General features: G+C 39.5%; 1 long non-coding RNA gene across 1 annotated transcript; it reads right to left on the bottom strand.

Annotated features, from left to right (window-relative positions):
- Nucleotides 1-845: 845 nt before the first annotated feature.
- Nucleotides 846-6,615, bottom strand: LOC127568830 (uncharacterized). Its single transcript, XR_007956077.1, has 3 exons — nucleotides 6,438-6,615; nucleotides 5,124-5,244; nucleotides 846-3,267 (listed from the first exon to the last, which is right to left on the bottom strand). It is a non-coding gene; the product is annotated as an uncharacterized LOC127568830 (long non-coding RNA).
- Nucleotides 6,616-15,204: the final 8,589 nt, after the last annotated feature.

Genomic DNA, 15,204 nt, shown 5'->3' with positions numbered 1-15,204 from the left:
TGTGGCATTTTTTTTGAGAAGGCCTTGAGGACATCCTCATATCTTTTCCTGCTTTCACATGGTCTTCACTTTGTGTGACAGAGCTTGAAAGAGTGTCTATTTTAGGATCTAGTGTTGATAGGTGAACATTGTAGCCTGTCCATCATGGCTAACTGAGTGTAATTTGAGCTCAATAGTTGGGATGTTAGACCAAGAGAGAACGCTGACGTTGTTTCATTTTTGTGTGAATTTGGAGGATTTTGCAGTGGAAGTATTGATGGGATCTTTCCAATCCTTTGAGGTGCTTGCCAAGGGTAGTGCATGTCTCAAGAGCATAAAGAAGGGCAGGTGACACGCTGCCCAGTAGACGATGAGCTATGTGTGAGTTGAGGTCTTGATCCTCAAACACTCTTTCCTACAGACATCCAAAGGTTCTGTCGGCACACTGAACTCGATGCCGAATTACATCATCTACGTCCACCTTCACTAACAAGTGGCTCGTAAGGCATGAGAAGCGGCCAGTGCGTTCCAGGATTGCATCATAGATTTTTATTGCCAGACAGTGGTGTTGTACAGCAGGGGACAGGTTGGTAGAGGACCCTTTGCAAAAATTAGATGACTTGGAACTTGCCCTCCACATATGTACACATGTGCAATCACCATCTGCACACTGCAGCTTGATGAATGAATTTGGGTTGACCATAGTTCTAGAGTGGAGGTGATATAGATTGAAGTAATTACCCCATAACTGAAATAAGTCCCCCATTCTGTTTGATTTATGTTTTCGTAATTCTGCTGTGTTTTATTTGCATTTAATTCAAAAGTTACCATGGTGATGTTGTTTCTATTTGCTATGTTTTATTGACCTATGCAAGCCCAGAGTGCTCATGCATAATCTGTAAATAGAGTCCAATCATAAAATACAATTATCTTTTAAGATGTATTAACATATAACTATACATTTTCCGAAAGAAGCCAAAAGAACAGTAAGTATATTTTCTGTATTCATGATTTCTGTTGTAAAATTAACTAGTACAGTGTCCTCCCATTCCAGGTTCCTGCCTTCAAGTTCAGTTCTAAAAAATTCTTACTTCCCTCTTGTAAAGAATTTTGATTTGAGAAGTTTGAGAGGAATTAACCCAGATTCAAAACAGGAAACTAGCAATTTATCATCCAATAAGAAGTGACAGGTTGTTAATGAATAAAGGAGGAGTTAAGTTTAATTAGACATTCCAGGTTTTGTTTGCTACTCATTGGAGAATATAAGGTGACACAGATAGAACTTCTCTTTGGGTCAAGGTCTTCTCAAAGCACTCCTGTTTGATGAACAAGTTTATTCAATGTGGCAAGGTGCTATATAAATGGAAATATCATTCCTGATTGTCTGTGCATAGATAGCAATACCTGAAAGTGACATTTAAACTGGTTGAGGCCTGTGTAATAGTTGTATAGAAAGAATGCTTTTGTTTCTGATAATGCAGTGACATTTGCTTCAATAAATGAACATCCATTGATTGGTTCAGTAGGCAGAATGCAGTCATAATAATTTAGCTGTTTCCAAACAATTGGAAGAGTGACATAAGTGCTCTGTCTAAAAGCCATGATATTCTTCAGCAGTGCTAAAAGCCATCATGGACAACTCCAGGAACCATTAATAGCTCAGCACATCTGGACAATATATGGAATGTCCCACATCTCAAATACAAACATAGCTTCAGTGACAGTATTACAAAGGACGAATGCCTGGGAAGCAAGTATTAATAGAGTTTAAGGTTTTGTTTTGAACAGTTAAGATTAATTTCAATAAATCCAGACCTAAGCATCTATTTTGATTCACACCTATGGCGTGTCATGCAGTTTGACAATTTAAAAAATCAACCATTTATTTTATTTTAGTCACTTTTTCCCTTTCAGTAATTTTGACTAATGTTATTGATAAAAATAACAGGCATGCTTTGTTTACAAGGGACCTTGGAAAGTTAGAAAATTCAGATAATGTACAAAGGACCAGAACATCAGAGATAACCAAGAGTAGAGGAGAAGTAAAATCAGGACTCCACTTGATTACTTTGGAATCTGAAGGGTTTTTGAGATGCAAGAACATATTTGCTTTCAAGATTCTTTGGAAAAAAGTTAAATTGAGTACTGATAATATATTTCAGTTTACCCTAAACTCTAGGAAAAATGAAATGTGCTCAAAGAAGCAAAAGAAAGCAGTGAATGGTTTATGGTGGCAATCCTGTTGTCTGCAAAAGAAATTAGATGGATATTTGAGAGTGAATTTGGGGACCACGGAAAATGATCGCAAAGGACTTCCGGGTTCAAGTAGTGTAGGATAAAGGTATAAAGCAGAAGATAGATTTCTGACCTATACTGCATTAATTTATCTTATCCAAATGAGGAATGACCAGAAAATGTGAAATGAGGATGGGTTAAAAATCACCAAAATTGCTACTGCTCTTTGCAACTGATATTGTCCACTGATAACTGATCTGGACTTTAGGTTAAAACAGAATTAGACTCATTTGTGATACCTTCCAAAGGGTAGAAGAGAAAGCAGCAAGGTTTATACATGCATAGTTCTCATTTGCCTACTGGAATTGTAACAATAGATGACAATTTCAGGAACCAAGGTGAAAACTGAAACCAAACAAGAATAACGTAAAATAAATCCCAAAGAGGAAATCAATTGATGGATGTTATGCAAGAAAAGTTGATCAAACCAAATTCATTTACAAGGATTTTTTCAGTGTCACATGGTCTTTCCATCCATTCTGACTTGAAGCTGGGTCTCCCTGTCCTTCAAGACGTAACCGCAGAATGTTCTTAATCACCATTTGCTCTGCAACTATTGAAGCGAGGAACCATGGCATTGCATATTCAAGAGTAATTATTCCCATAAAGTTCCCCCGGAAAGAGGAATAATCCCAGGGGCAAGCATTAAACTGTTGCAGAATAAAGCCCGTTGTAAATTCCCAAACATATGTCCAGAGTGTATAAATAAAGCCCCTTATTAGAATGTTACACTTAGTCCGAAGGTGAAGGTACATCTTTTCCACAATGAGGATTGAAGTGCCATAGATAAAAAGGGACCACACACTGGTGACTCCCAGGAATTTCCAGTTTGCATTTTCTACAAAGTCCCATCCAGCTGTAAACATTACTTCACAAAAGTAACCATGTATGGCATATAAATACCATCTGGAAAATGTAGTGAGGGTCTCCATGTTGTTCAGTAGTTTCTAATTGCTGGAACTCTTCTTTTCTGGAACAGTTTTATCTGTCAGACTGCAAGAGAATATTAGTAATGTTAAAACCAACTTGAACAGGGAATGTTTGCTCTCCAAGAGCCAATGAAGCAAAATTACAAAGATACTGACAAACATTGATCAGAAACATTGCAGAGGCAAGGTGCCTTGGAACTGGAATCTGTAAATGGAGTTGGATGGGTATGAGAGACATTGGAGAGACTTTGAAGTTCATGGTAGGATGGGACAGATAAGTTTCCTCATCGACATCTATCCTGTGGATATGTGGAATGATGAAAGCAGTATCAATTGTTTTACAATTACCTCCATTGAATCTCCTCTTAATCCAGTAATTTTTGAATCAACCTCTCCATTTCTCTTTTGTGAATTTTGCTTGAGATATGGGAATGGTTCAATTTAAAGATGTAATTGATAAAATGTGTCCTTGGTTAATACATGGAAGTACAAAAAAGTACGATGAATTTAATTGTTTCTTCTTGTTTCATACTTAATTACATTCCTATGGGGTACATACACACTAGTGTGTTTATGGTCCATCTTTTATTATTGTCTCTGTCTGTAACACGCACATTCACTACTCAGATTCTGTCTCTGTGAGAATTCAGATACACTCGCAAATTGACATCTGTACCAAATGTGGAATAATTCCAACACTTTTCCTTGTGCTTTTGTAACTCCAAGACAAAACAACCCACTTGATTAACAATGCCATCATCCACTCTGAGGATTCGCTTCCTTCACCACAGGTGCACCGTAGTTGCAGTGTGTAGCAGCCACAAAATGCACTGTAGCTGCTACTTAAACTTATTCTGATAGCACCTTCCACACCTGCACTACCACCAAGAACATTAACGGGGCAGATTCATGGGGACTCCACCACCTGCAGACTCTTCTCCAAGTCCCACACCACTGCGATTTGGAAATATATCACCATTCCTCCAACATTGCTGCATTTGTGTCCTGGAACTCCCTACCTGACCACATGTAGCAGTACATTCATCCGTTGGACTGCAACAGGTCGAGAAGGTGGGTCTCCGTCATCTTCTCAAGTGCAATTAGGAATGGACATGACACAAAAGCCATATCCCATAAATGAATAAAAAACGTTAGCAATTCAAATCACACTGTCAAATCAGAGAACCTTATTAATTGGTAATTGGTTTATTATTGTCACATGAACCGAGGTACAGTGAAAGACTTTGTTTTGCCTGCCATTCATACAGATTATTCCAAAATGCAAGTACATTGAGGTAGTACAAAGAGTAAAACAACAACAAAATGCAGAACCTAGCGTTACGGATACAGTAAGCACTGAAGAAAGCCATTCCACTCACTTCATTGATGCATTTCTACTGTGAGATAGAGCTTTCCATTTAGGTGCATTATCCTTTTATATATTTATTTACTTCGCTCAAAAGGCTATTATGGACGCTGCTGCTGCTCCACTATTTCTAAAGCAAATCAGATTGTTACAATCCACCTGTAAATACTTTTTACTTCTCCCTATTTTCTTTAATTGGTTTTAAATTCACACCTTAGAGATACCCAAGTTATTGACTAATGGGAAATAGTTCCTCCTCACTTACTTCAGGAAAGCTTTTAGAATGTGGGCCTCTCGTTACACCTCTTTCTTCCTTCTAATAGAAGAATGCTTGGTGTTTGGAGGTGTGCTCGGGAATAAAATTAAAACCCAGTCCGACCACAGCCAATCCAAACCCAAACAGGTCCTAAGGAATTATAATTACTTTGATACCCAGCCTGAACCTGACGATGCACAGGGGGCAGGGAACTGTGCTCAAAACAAAATATTGAACCTTGCTTCACTTATTTATAATGCCCTGACCAGGCTCTATCCAATACAGCCTAAGGACTTACAAGTTTTCTTTGAAATTCAATCCAGTTGAAACCTCACATAGATGGGTCCTGGAGACGTAAAAGACTGCAGATGCTGGAAACTGGAGCAACACACAAAGCACTGGAGGAACTCAGGCAGCATCTGTGGAGGGAAATGGACAGTCGAGACCCTTCATCAATGGATCCCGTTGGGCTCAGGCTGGGTCGCCTGGTTCAATTAACTTTACTAGCCTTTAAGTTATAAACTTACGAAAGCATTAGTTCCAGAAGCTGTCACATCCTTGCTTCATTAAAGTGAAAAATCATAATGCTTTTTTTTTAATAAAAAGCCATCTTAAACTCATGCCTCCTCACTTTTAGCTAAAATCACTGTCCAAAATGAATACAATTTTTAGAATGTTATAATTGTCTCATCTACTTTAGATATTCTATTGAATAGTGTTTAATAAAAAGATCTTACTACAATCTATTGGAAGGTTTTCTCTTTACTCATTATCTGAGTTTCTCACACAGGTTATCACAAGCTTACAACATGCCTGCTCAATAGTAACAGAAATGTACAGGAGAGACAAGAGTCTGCAGATGCTGGAATCTGGAGCAGAAAGCAAACTTCTGGAGGAACTCAGTGGGTCAAGCAGAAGCTGTGGAGGCAAAGGGATGGTCGATGCTTCGGGTCAGTCCTGAGGCAGAGTCTTGACCCGAAACATCGACCATTTTGCTTTCACAGATGCTGCCTGACCTACTGAGTTCCTCCAGCAGTTTGTTTTCTGTAGACGTGTGCAGCATGGAAACAGGCTTTTCAACCTACTGAATCCACACTGACCATCAACCATCCATTTACACTAATCCCACTTTATTCTCCCCACATTCCCATCACCCCCCCCCCCCACCAGTCCCGATTCTACCATTCACCCACACACTCGAGGCAATTTACAGTGGCCAATTAACCTACCTACCTGCACGTCCTTGGGATGCGGGAGGAAACCGGAGCGCCTGGTGGAAACCCACAAGGTCACAGGGAGAATGTGCATTCTCCACGCACATCGCACCCAAGGTTTGAACCCAGGTGTCTGGTGCTGTGAGGCAGCAGACCTAGCAGCTGCACCACTGTGCCAACAATGAGAGCAAGTGTCAGGGCACATTATTACTAGTTCTCAGAGACATTCTCAACCTGACCTATTCTCCAGCATAACCAGCAAGGACAGATTGAATGGTCTAGTGGGTATCTCTCTGTCTCACATTTTGGTACAGCCCATTAAAATTCGCTGTAACGCACTCAGTCTTCCTCACATTACCAGCCTTTACTCTTCTCATCTCCAGTACGGGTGCACAAACCTCGTAACTCCATCACCACAGATCTTTCATAGTTCCATCCTTCAGCTCTGCACACAGACAACAGACGACCAATGCTTTTCTTTGATGCAGCTCCTCTGACTCCGACAGGATTCAGTTCCACCACATTTGTGCTCTTTTCATAACTCCACATTCAACGCTTTACCTGTAACATTGTCACCTTTTCTTTGTGAGGGACGTGTACCTCTGTAAATTATTAACAGGATGTTTATGAACATTGATATCCCTTCAGCAAACATCAGGTCCCATCGCAAGATTACACCAGGCCCTGTGTAAAGAGAAGAAAATCAAGCACATCCGGTCAAACAATGGAGCATAGACTGCTTATTGGATTTTCACTTTTTTAAGTTTCATTTTTTAATTGTGCCACTTTTTTTAAAAAGTTAATCAAAATAAATGCTCACAGGTTCTGAGAGGTTGCAAACAGGCATAAAATATATTGGATATCCCTTCAATTTTCACTGCTTCTTTCCTGGAAGTGCTGACTGATTCTGGGTTGTAATGCATGTCACTTGTCCTCCTTGGTATTCTGCGGGCATGAGCTCAAGCAATGAAGATCATAGAGACACAAGAGACTGCAGATGCTGGAATCTGGAGCAAAGAACAAACTGCTGGAGGAACTCAGGAGTTCAGGCAGCATCTGTGGAGGGAAATGGACAGTCAATGTTTTGCGTTGAGACCTTTCATCTGGATAGATGAGCATTAAGCTATCCAATTGATAAAAGCATCACAATAAGTCCGATCTTCCCCAAACTCAATATTTCATATCTTTTCAAAATAAATCTCTGGATGATGATTAAGAAGCTAACCAGCTGAGTCTCCGAACTCCCTCCTGATTCCTGGGAATTCTAGACAGTTGTTCCTGATGAAGTGAACTAATTCAGCACTGTTCAATGGCAGGAACCAAAGCTTTCTCTCAGAAACGTTCTGTAATAGCCCAAGCATTCAGTGTACTGATTGAACCATGTAGTGAGCTGAAACAAAACTATTTCACCAAATCCTAATGTTCATACTCTCACTGTTGTTCCAAAATAAAAAAACTGCTTTTAAAAGTTGAGAACTCCTAATTTCTTTTACACAATTTCCAAAGTAACCTGTTGATAAAGTGTATTTCTAATATTAACAGAGACATTTCTGCTAATATATTTGCTTCTAAAACTAACTTTCATAATTTAGCACATTTATCTTAGATTTATTTCAGTTTCACTTTGTTTTAGCATTGGATCATTGCTGTGCTGGACAAATTGGAAGAAAATTGCAAGCTATGAACCCATTTACAGGCGGTATTGTCACAGGCAGAAGGAAACAGTATCTAATTCCCTGTAAATTTTGCCACTAATTCCCAAGATACCAGTTGACAATAACCAGGCGTGCTCCAGGAAGATAAATTTGCAATGTCTTAGACATAGACCAGTACAGCACGGGAACAAGCGCTTCAGACCTCGATGTTGTACTGAACTAATTCAGCTAATGATACCTTTCTGCACATGGTCCATATCCCTCCATTCTCCGCATATTCATGTGCCTATCTAAGAGCCTTTTAAACACCTCTATTGTTATCTGCCTCCACCACCATCCCAGGCAGAGCATTCCAGGCACCCACAAATCTCTGTGTAAAAAAAACTTGCCCCGCACATCTCCTTTGAACCTTTCCCCTCTCACCTTAAATGCATGCCCTCCAGCATTAGACATTTTGACCCCAGGAAAAAGATACCAGATGTCTATCTAAGCCTCTCTTAATTTTATAAATCTCTATCAGGTCTTCTCTTAGCCTCGGCTGCTCCAGAGAAAACAATCTTAGTTTGTCCAACCTCTCCTTATAGCGTGTGCCTTTTAATCCAGGCAGCATCCTGGCAAATCTATCCTACACCCTCTCCAAGGCCTCTACGTCCTTCCTATAATGGGGTGACTAGAATTGAATGCAATACTCCAGATGCAGCCTAACCATATTTTTATAAAGCTGCAACATAATTTCCTGACTCTTGAACTCAGTGTCTCGACTCATGAAGGTAAGCTTGTCTCAATCACAGTTCAGTCTCAGAGCAATAAGTGGGGAATCTGATTTTCAAATATCATACTTTAAGTATTATCATTTTGTGCTCAATCCATAAGGTTGAGGATCGGAATGTAGATCCTCAAATTATAGTTGCATCAGAAATATTTCTGATAAATAATGTAAATAGCAAACAGTGCTTGCAAACCCTCTGAAAGTGTAACTCATTAAAAGGTTGTTAAGGGTCATATTCACAAATGATGTCACACGCAAAAGATAAGTATTTTCCAAATTTCAGTATTTTTCCTCATTCATTATGCATTAACTAATATTGACAGTCTGGAAATTTGTCTTGGTATCGGTACTGCTGGGATAGACAAAGAAACATTGTTTACCATTATTGAATATTTTTCCTATTCAGCAGTCAAAAGTGCACATATGTAAATAGCAAATAAAGGCAGGAGCAGCATTTCGCTGTGGGGCCCTCACCACAAAAGTGATTGGTATCTGTCATGAAGAATGGCCACTCGGTGTCTGCTATCCAGCAAACCAGAACATCCTGGTGGCACAGCCTCACAGTGCCAGAGACCTGGGTTCAATCCTGACCTCGGGTGCTGTCTGTGTAGAGTTTGCTGGTTATTCCTGTGGGTTTTCTATATCCCAAGGACATGCAAGCTGGTCAGTTAATTGGCCACAATAAATCACCCCTAGAGTAAGTGGTGGAACCTGGGGGGAAGTTGATGAGATTGCGGTGGGATAAAAAATGAGATTAATGTCAGTTAATGTAAATAGGTGTTGATGGTCAGTGCAGAGGCCCTGTTTGCATGCTCTATCGCTCTTTGACAACATGGGTCAACATACTTAAGAAAAGATGGCAAGCATTATAAAGGCAAACATTAGGTTAACACCAATGGTGAAACCTTTTGGAGGTAGCTCCATATTTGCAGTCACCAGTCACACACAAGAAGCTTCAAAGTACCCTTTACTGCTGACTTGCCAAAATCACAAAGGTACGTCTTGAATTACAAATTGAGAGATTCCTTAGCTCAGTCCTAATTTAAAGTTCATTGGTGTAAATGAATTTAGGAGTTTCTTTCACTAAATGAAACAAGGTGCAAGCTCTAGCCCACTTTAGAATAGCTATCAAATATGCCTTGTTTATTGCTTCTCATCCTATTTCAGTATTTTAATCAAATCAGCTATTTTTGTAATTACCAGAAGTAATGAGTGTTTTGCTTCCCCGTTTCATTACAAAAAAATTAAATCGCTAATCTTCAATGATAATATAACTATTATATTCCTAATTACTAACAGGCAATGTATGACTCATTAACTTCCTACACTATTAAATTTGATGAGCTTATATCCTGGATGCAATGAAATTGTTCTTTTCTATCCACATTGCCACAGCCAAGAAAGCTCACCAGCGCCATTACTTCCTCAGGAGGCTAAAGAAATTTGGCATGTCCCCTTTGACACTCAGCAACCTTTATTGGTGCACCATAGAAAGCATCCTATCTGGATGCATCACGGCTTGGTATGGCAACTGCTCTGCCCAGTACCACAAGAAACTGCAGAAAGTTGTGGACACAGCCCAGCATGTCACGGAAACCAGCTTCCCCACCATGGACTCTTGTCTATACCTCTCGCTGCCTTGGTGAAGCAGCCAACATAATCAAAGAGCCCATCCACCTGGGTCATTCTCTCTTCGGTCCTCTCCCATCAGGCAGAAGATACAGGAGCCTGAGGGCACATACCACCAGGCTCAAGGACAGCTTCTATCCCACTGTGATAAGACTGTTGAACGGTTCCCTTATACGTTGAGATGGACTCTTGAACTCACAATCTATCTTGTTTTGTCCTTGCACCTTATTGTTTACCTGCAATGCACTTCTCTGTAGCTGTGACACTTTACTCTGTACTCTGTTATTGCTTTTTTTACCTGTACTGCCTCAATGCACTCTGTATTAACTCAATGTATCTGCACTGTGTAATGAATTGACCTATACAAACAGTATTCAAGACAAATTTTTTTCATTGTACCTCAGTACAAGTGACAATAATAAACCAATACATCTTCTGCCGAATAGAATGCACTTTACTAATGAGGGTAATATGGTAAAAGAAGGATAGTGAATAAAATGGTTTTCGACAACATTATTGCCAGTTCTGCAGCATGTTGTATCCCAAGATGTTTTGCCACGAGTATATTGACCATTGTTTCCTGTATTGGTTAGACAACCAGTGAAAACAGACATTGTCCACAAAGGGAAAGGAAATACCATAGAGAATTCCAGGACACTGCAATTATGGGGCAACATCACTCCAAGCATTGGGATGAATTTGAACTTCTTCCAGTTGCTGACAAGGATGGTGATAAGACAGCTAAAGTGACTGCTTAACACTATCCCTGTTTGCATTTCTACCACTGTTTCTATTGTTTGTCACCTTTGCTAAGTTTCCATTCACCTCCTTCCATTGTAAATTTTTCTTGGATCTTCCTACCTCCCAGCTATTACTGAATGATTTATGAGGAAATTTTCAAACAATCTAGTCGAACCAGTTTGTTTGATCTTCTTAACCTAGCTCTTGAATGCTGTATTTGAACTGATTAAAAATCTCACTTACAATACTTCTGTAAATAATTCTTTCAAGGTTTATACTGTCCAATCTTTGAATGGGAACCTAAATACCAACTATACATGTCCGGAAATGGAGAAACAAGCCCAAGTTCCCATCAAACACCAAACACTGCATTCCATTGAGCTAAAGGAGTGCTAAGTGTAGCCTAACTTTCTGTGGCAACATTGTATGATACCACTCCAGTATGACCTGCCTCAACATCAGGCTAGACCACATGTTAGTCTCCACTTCCACATGGAAAAGATGGCTGCCCAAACAAAGTCAAGGACTGGTTTGGTCCAGAAACGGGCAATCTCAAGCTGAAGAGCACTGCCAGTGCTAAGGATGTCAACAGTAACTCTCGCATACTCTGTTGGGTACTACACGTGGAACCCTCAGCTGACGTTTGACTGCCCTGTTCTTCTGCCCATTAGTCTGTAGGAATTCCGGGTGATTATGAATATTTTCTCATCAACCAGGAACTCAGTACTCATCACTGATACTTAAAACCACATAATCTTTTCTGTTTGCAAATGATGAACTTTTACAAAATGACTTTAACCCTGAGGAAGTTTGGAAAATGGAATGGAGCTCACAAGAAGTCTTAAACAAATTATAGACCACACAGAGAAAGAGAGCCTTGATTTCCAAGACACTCATGGCAACTTCTAATTGGATATGCAAAAAAAAACAATGGGTGAAACTGATTCTTGATACATAAATGGAAAATTTAAAACTTTCCAGTGTGCAATTAACTAGATAGACCATACCACATTTAAAAACTCAATGCCCAAATTGCAAACACAATACATTCTGCTACTCCTGACACAATTGTCTGGTTTAACCATCTAAATGTAAAATTATAGCTGCTTTTGCATTTACATCAGCCACATGAATTTTAGAGATGGTGAAAGTCATATAGTTTCCAGTAGTGATTAAGGGGTTGCTAGATTACACTGTGCACAGGGGTAGACCTGAACATCCCAAATGGTGAAAAACATGGAGATAATCGATTGGCAGCACGATACCTTCCATTTGAGTTGTTGCAATGTTGAGGGGTAATTATTGCTGGGCAAAGTGTCTCTTTGTTTCAGCTGGTGGGCTCCTTTTAAATTGCAGACTTTGGTCCTTTGCTGCAAATAGAGCCCTGGATGTCAATACCGGAGGGATTTAATCAGGGTGTGCATCATGCAGTCAAAATGCAGTATTGTACTGTACCTCCCCCCTATTGTATTTGAATATTAAATATTGTCCAGATAGGAACGCTAGGCTGGAATGTAATATTAACGGTAAGGTTAAACAAGATAAGAGAAAATGATTCATGGTTAAACAAGATAAGAGAAAATGATTCATGGATGAGGATTGCACAAAGAGCAACAAGGTCAATGCTGGGATTTGTGGGTTCTAAGATCTGAAATGATATTGAGAAAAAATGATTGACATCTTTAGTATAAAAGACTGGCTGAAAGTAAAAGTTGGAATAGGATTGTGTGTTACAACGATGAGTATAAACAAGGACTAATCTACAAGCACAAATCTAAAAGAAAAGCATTGCTGATGCTTGAAACCTGAAACAAAAGTAGAAAATGCTGGAAATACTAAGTGGGTCAGGGAGAATCAGTGGAGAGAGAAACAGTCAACACTTCAGGTCAGTGTTGTACACATTTATGGTCTCCCTACTGAACAAAGGATATACTTGCAATAGAGGGAGTGCAGCAAAGGGTGAACGAATTGATTCTTGGGAATGGCAGGTTGTGGTGTGAGGAGAGATTAAACAGAAAGGGTATACGTACGGTGGTGGAGTTAATATGGAAGGTTCTCCACTGGCTGGCATGGACAAGATGGGCTGAATGGCCTGTTTCAATGCCGTATGAGACTATGATTCTACATGCTATAGGTAAGCCTAGTAATTTCCAGGGTAGGGACATGTTCGGCACAGCTTTGTAGGCTGAATGGCCTGAATTGTGCTGTAATTGTTCTATGTTCTATGTACTCTTGAGTCTCGAAGGATGAGAGGTCATCTCATTGAAATCTACAAAATAGGGATTGACAGGGTAAATACAAAGTCGATATTTCCCCAGGCTAAGCCAGCTAGAATCAAGAGCCACAGGGTCAAAAGCAAGGGTGGGTAATTCATGAAAAAGATGGGAAGTAGTTTCATTACTCAGAGGGTAGTGAATCTCTCCCTAATGGGTGCTATGGATGTTCAAGGCAGAGATTGATTAGTGAATCAAAGAATATGGGGCTGGTACAGGAACGAAGTGCAGAGGTGGAAGATCAGCCATGTGCTTATCAAAAGGTAGAGCCGGCAGGAGGGGCTGAATGGCCTGTTCCTTGTTTTATTCCTTTTCTTCTTTTGCTGATATCTGGCTTTATTTCCATTCAAACAATGAGTGCCGAAAACATTAACTTGGAAGGATGATTCAAGAAAAATCAGTTACCATTGACTCAATCTCTTTTTTGAGCTTGGTTATGCGACACATACAGTGGGAATTGATGCCCTCAGTTTAATAATTGTATCTTTGATCAGAATTTGTCTAATGCACTCTATTTTGGTAATAGCACCTTACAACTGATTTTATTAAGGAGTACAATTGATAATTCATGTTTTAACTCTGAATTATATTGCAAATGATTTGGCCAATGGCTTGTTCGATCATGCTCAGCTGACTGGCCATCAGCATTCTAACCTTTAATTTCCCCTTGATCAAAGTGAATCCTCCATCTATGGATGATCCTGGTCTCACAGGCTCCTTGAATATCTAAGTTGACAATTTCCTGAACTATTGAGGTGTCTCTAGCAACATTTTTTAAATCATTTTTTTTTGTCTAAAGCACTTAGTCCATCCACGATTTTCTTCCAAACCATCTCTCCATTGATGGTTTTCTTCCAAACCATCTCTCACACTCCTGTATGTGATGTATAAAAAGTATCACCCAATAAATCATCGTCCTTTTCACCGGCTTACAACCAGTCTCTTTCAATTGGTTTCTTCCATACCTTTAAATTATCAATACGATTAGTTTTCCTTTTGGTTATTATTTTTAAGTTTATTATTTTGAGTCTAAGTGTGTTAAAGGTAATATTTAAACAGGAAACTGATTTTAAGCCACTTTATATAAAAGCAAAATAAGACAGATGTTGGAAATCAGAAATTTAAAAAAAAGAACTGATAGAAATAGTCTGCTGTAGAGAGAGAATAATTGTTTAATGTTTCAGATCAATGACTTTGTTCTCTCTGTAGAAGCTGCCTGATGACTGAAGATTTCCAGCGTCCTCTGTGTTCATTCTATTCCTCCTTCTCCTAACATCCTCACTCACATGGTCCACCTCAGAAGTGTGGCAGTTATATCCATCAGTCTTTGCCACCTCCTACAGCTTTTTAAAGATGTCTCAAATAAGAACCGATAATGACAGCTGAATTATAGTAGACAAAGTATCAAGAGTATGCTGGTGGCTCTGAAACCAAAACCTAGCAAGAATAGGTATTTTAAAAGAAGGAACAAACCAGGAATATCTGTAATAAGTAAGCCCTTAAAACATTTTGTAACCATATAAGGAGTGTGCAGGTCAAAGTGATATGGTTTACAGTTCATGAAAAATCCCTCCCCAGATTTCAGCAATCCAAATATATTGACAATTCAGTTGCAACACATTTCAAACAAGAAAAATTGTAAGATAAGATATCTTTATTAGTCACATGTACATTGAAACACACAGTGAAATGCATCTTTTGCATAGAGTGTTCTGGGAGCAGCCTGCAAGTGTTGCCACGCTTCCAGCGCCAACATAGCATGCCCACAACTTCCTAACCCGTACGTCTTTGGAATGTGGGAGGAAATCGGAACACCCGGAGGAAACCCACGCAGACAGGGGGAGAACATACAAACTCCTTACAGACAGCAGCCAGAATTGAATCTGGGTTGCTGGCGATGTATTAGCGTTACGCTAACCGCTACACAACCATGATATTTGAAAGCATATTCATTTTAGTCTGATACCTGCTTTTTCACCTGTGACCTCAATCACTGATGTCAGTAAGTTGTTCAGTTATTGGGATCTTATGCCTGAAAATAATTCTGCTCATTTTCGTCATCCACAAGGATTCAAAGCTCCAGTTAAGATCAGTTAAT

This window comes from Pristis pectinata, chromosome 3 (assembly GCF_009764475.1).
Source record: "Pristis pectinata isolate sPriPec2 chromosome 3, sPriPec2.1.pri, whole genome shotgun sequence".
Lineage (NCBI taxonomy): Eukaryota > Metazoa > Chordata > Chondrichthyes > Rhinopristiformes > Pristidae > Pristis > Pristis pectinata.
This window is presented reverse-complemented; position numbering and strand designations above follow the sequence as displayed.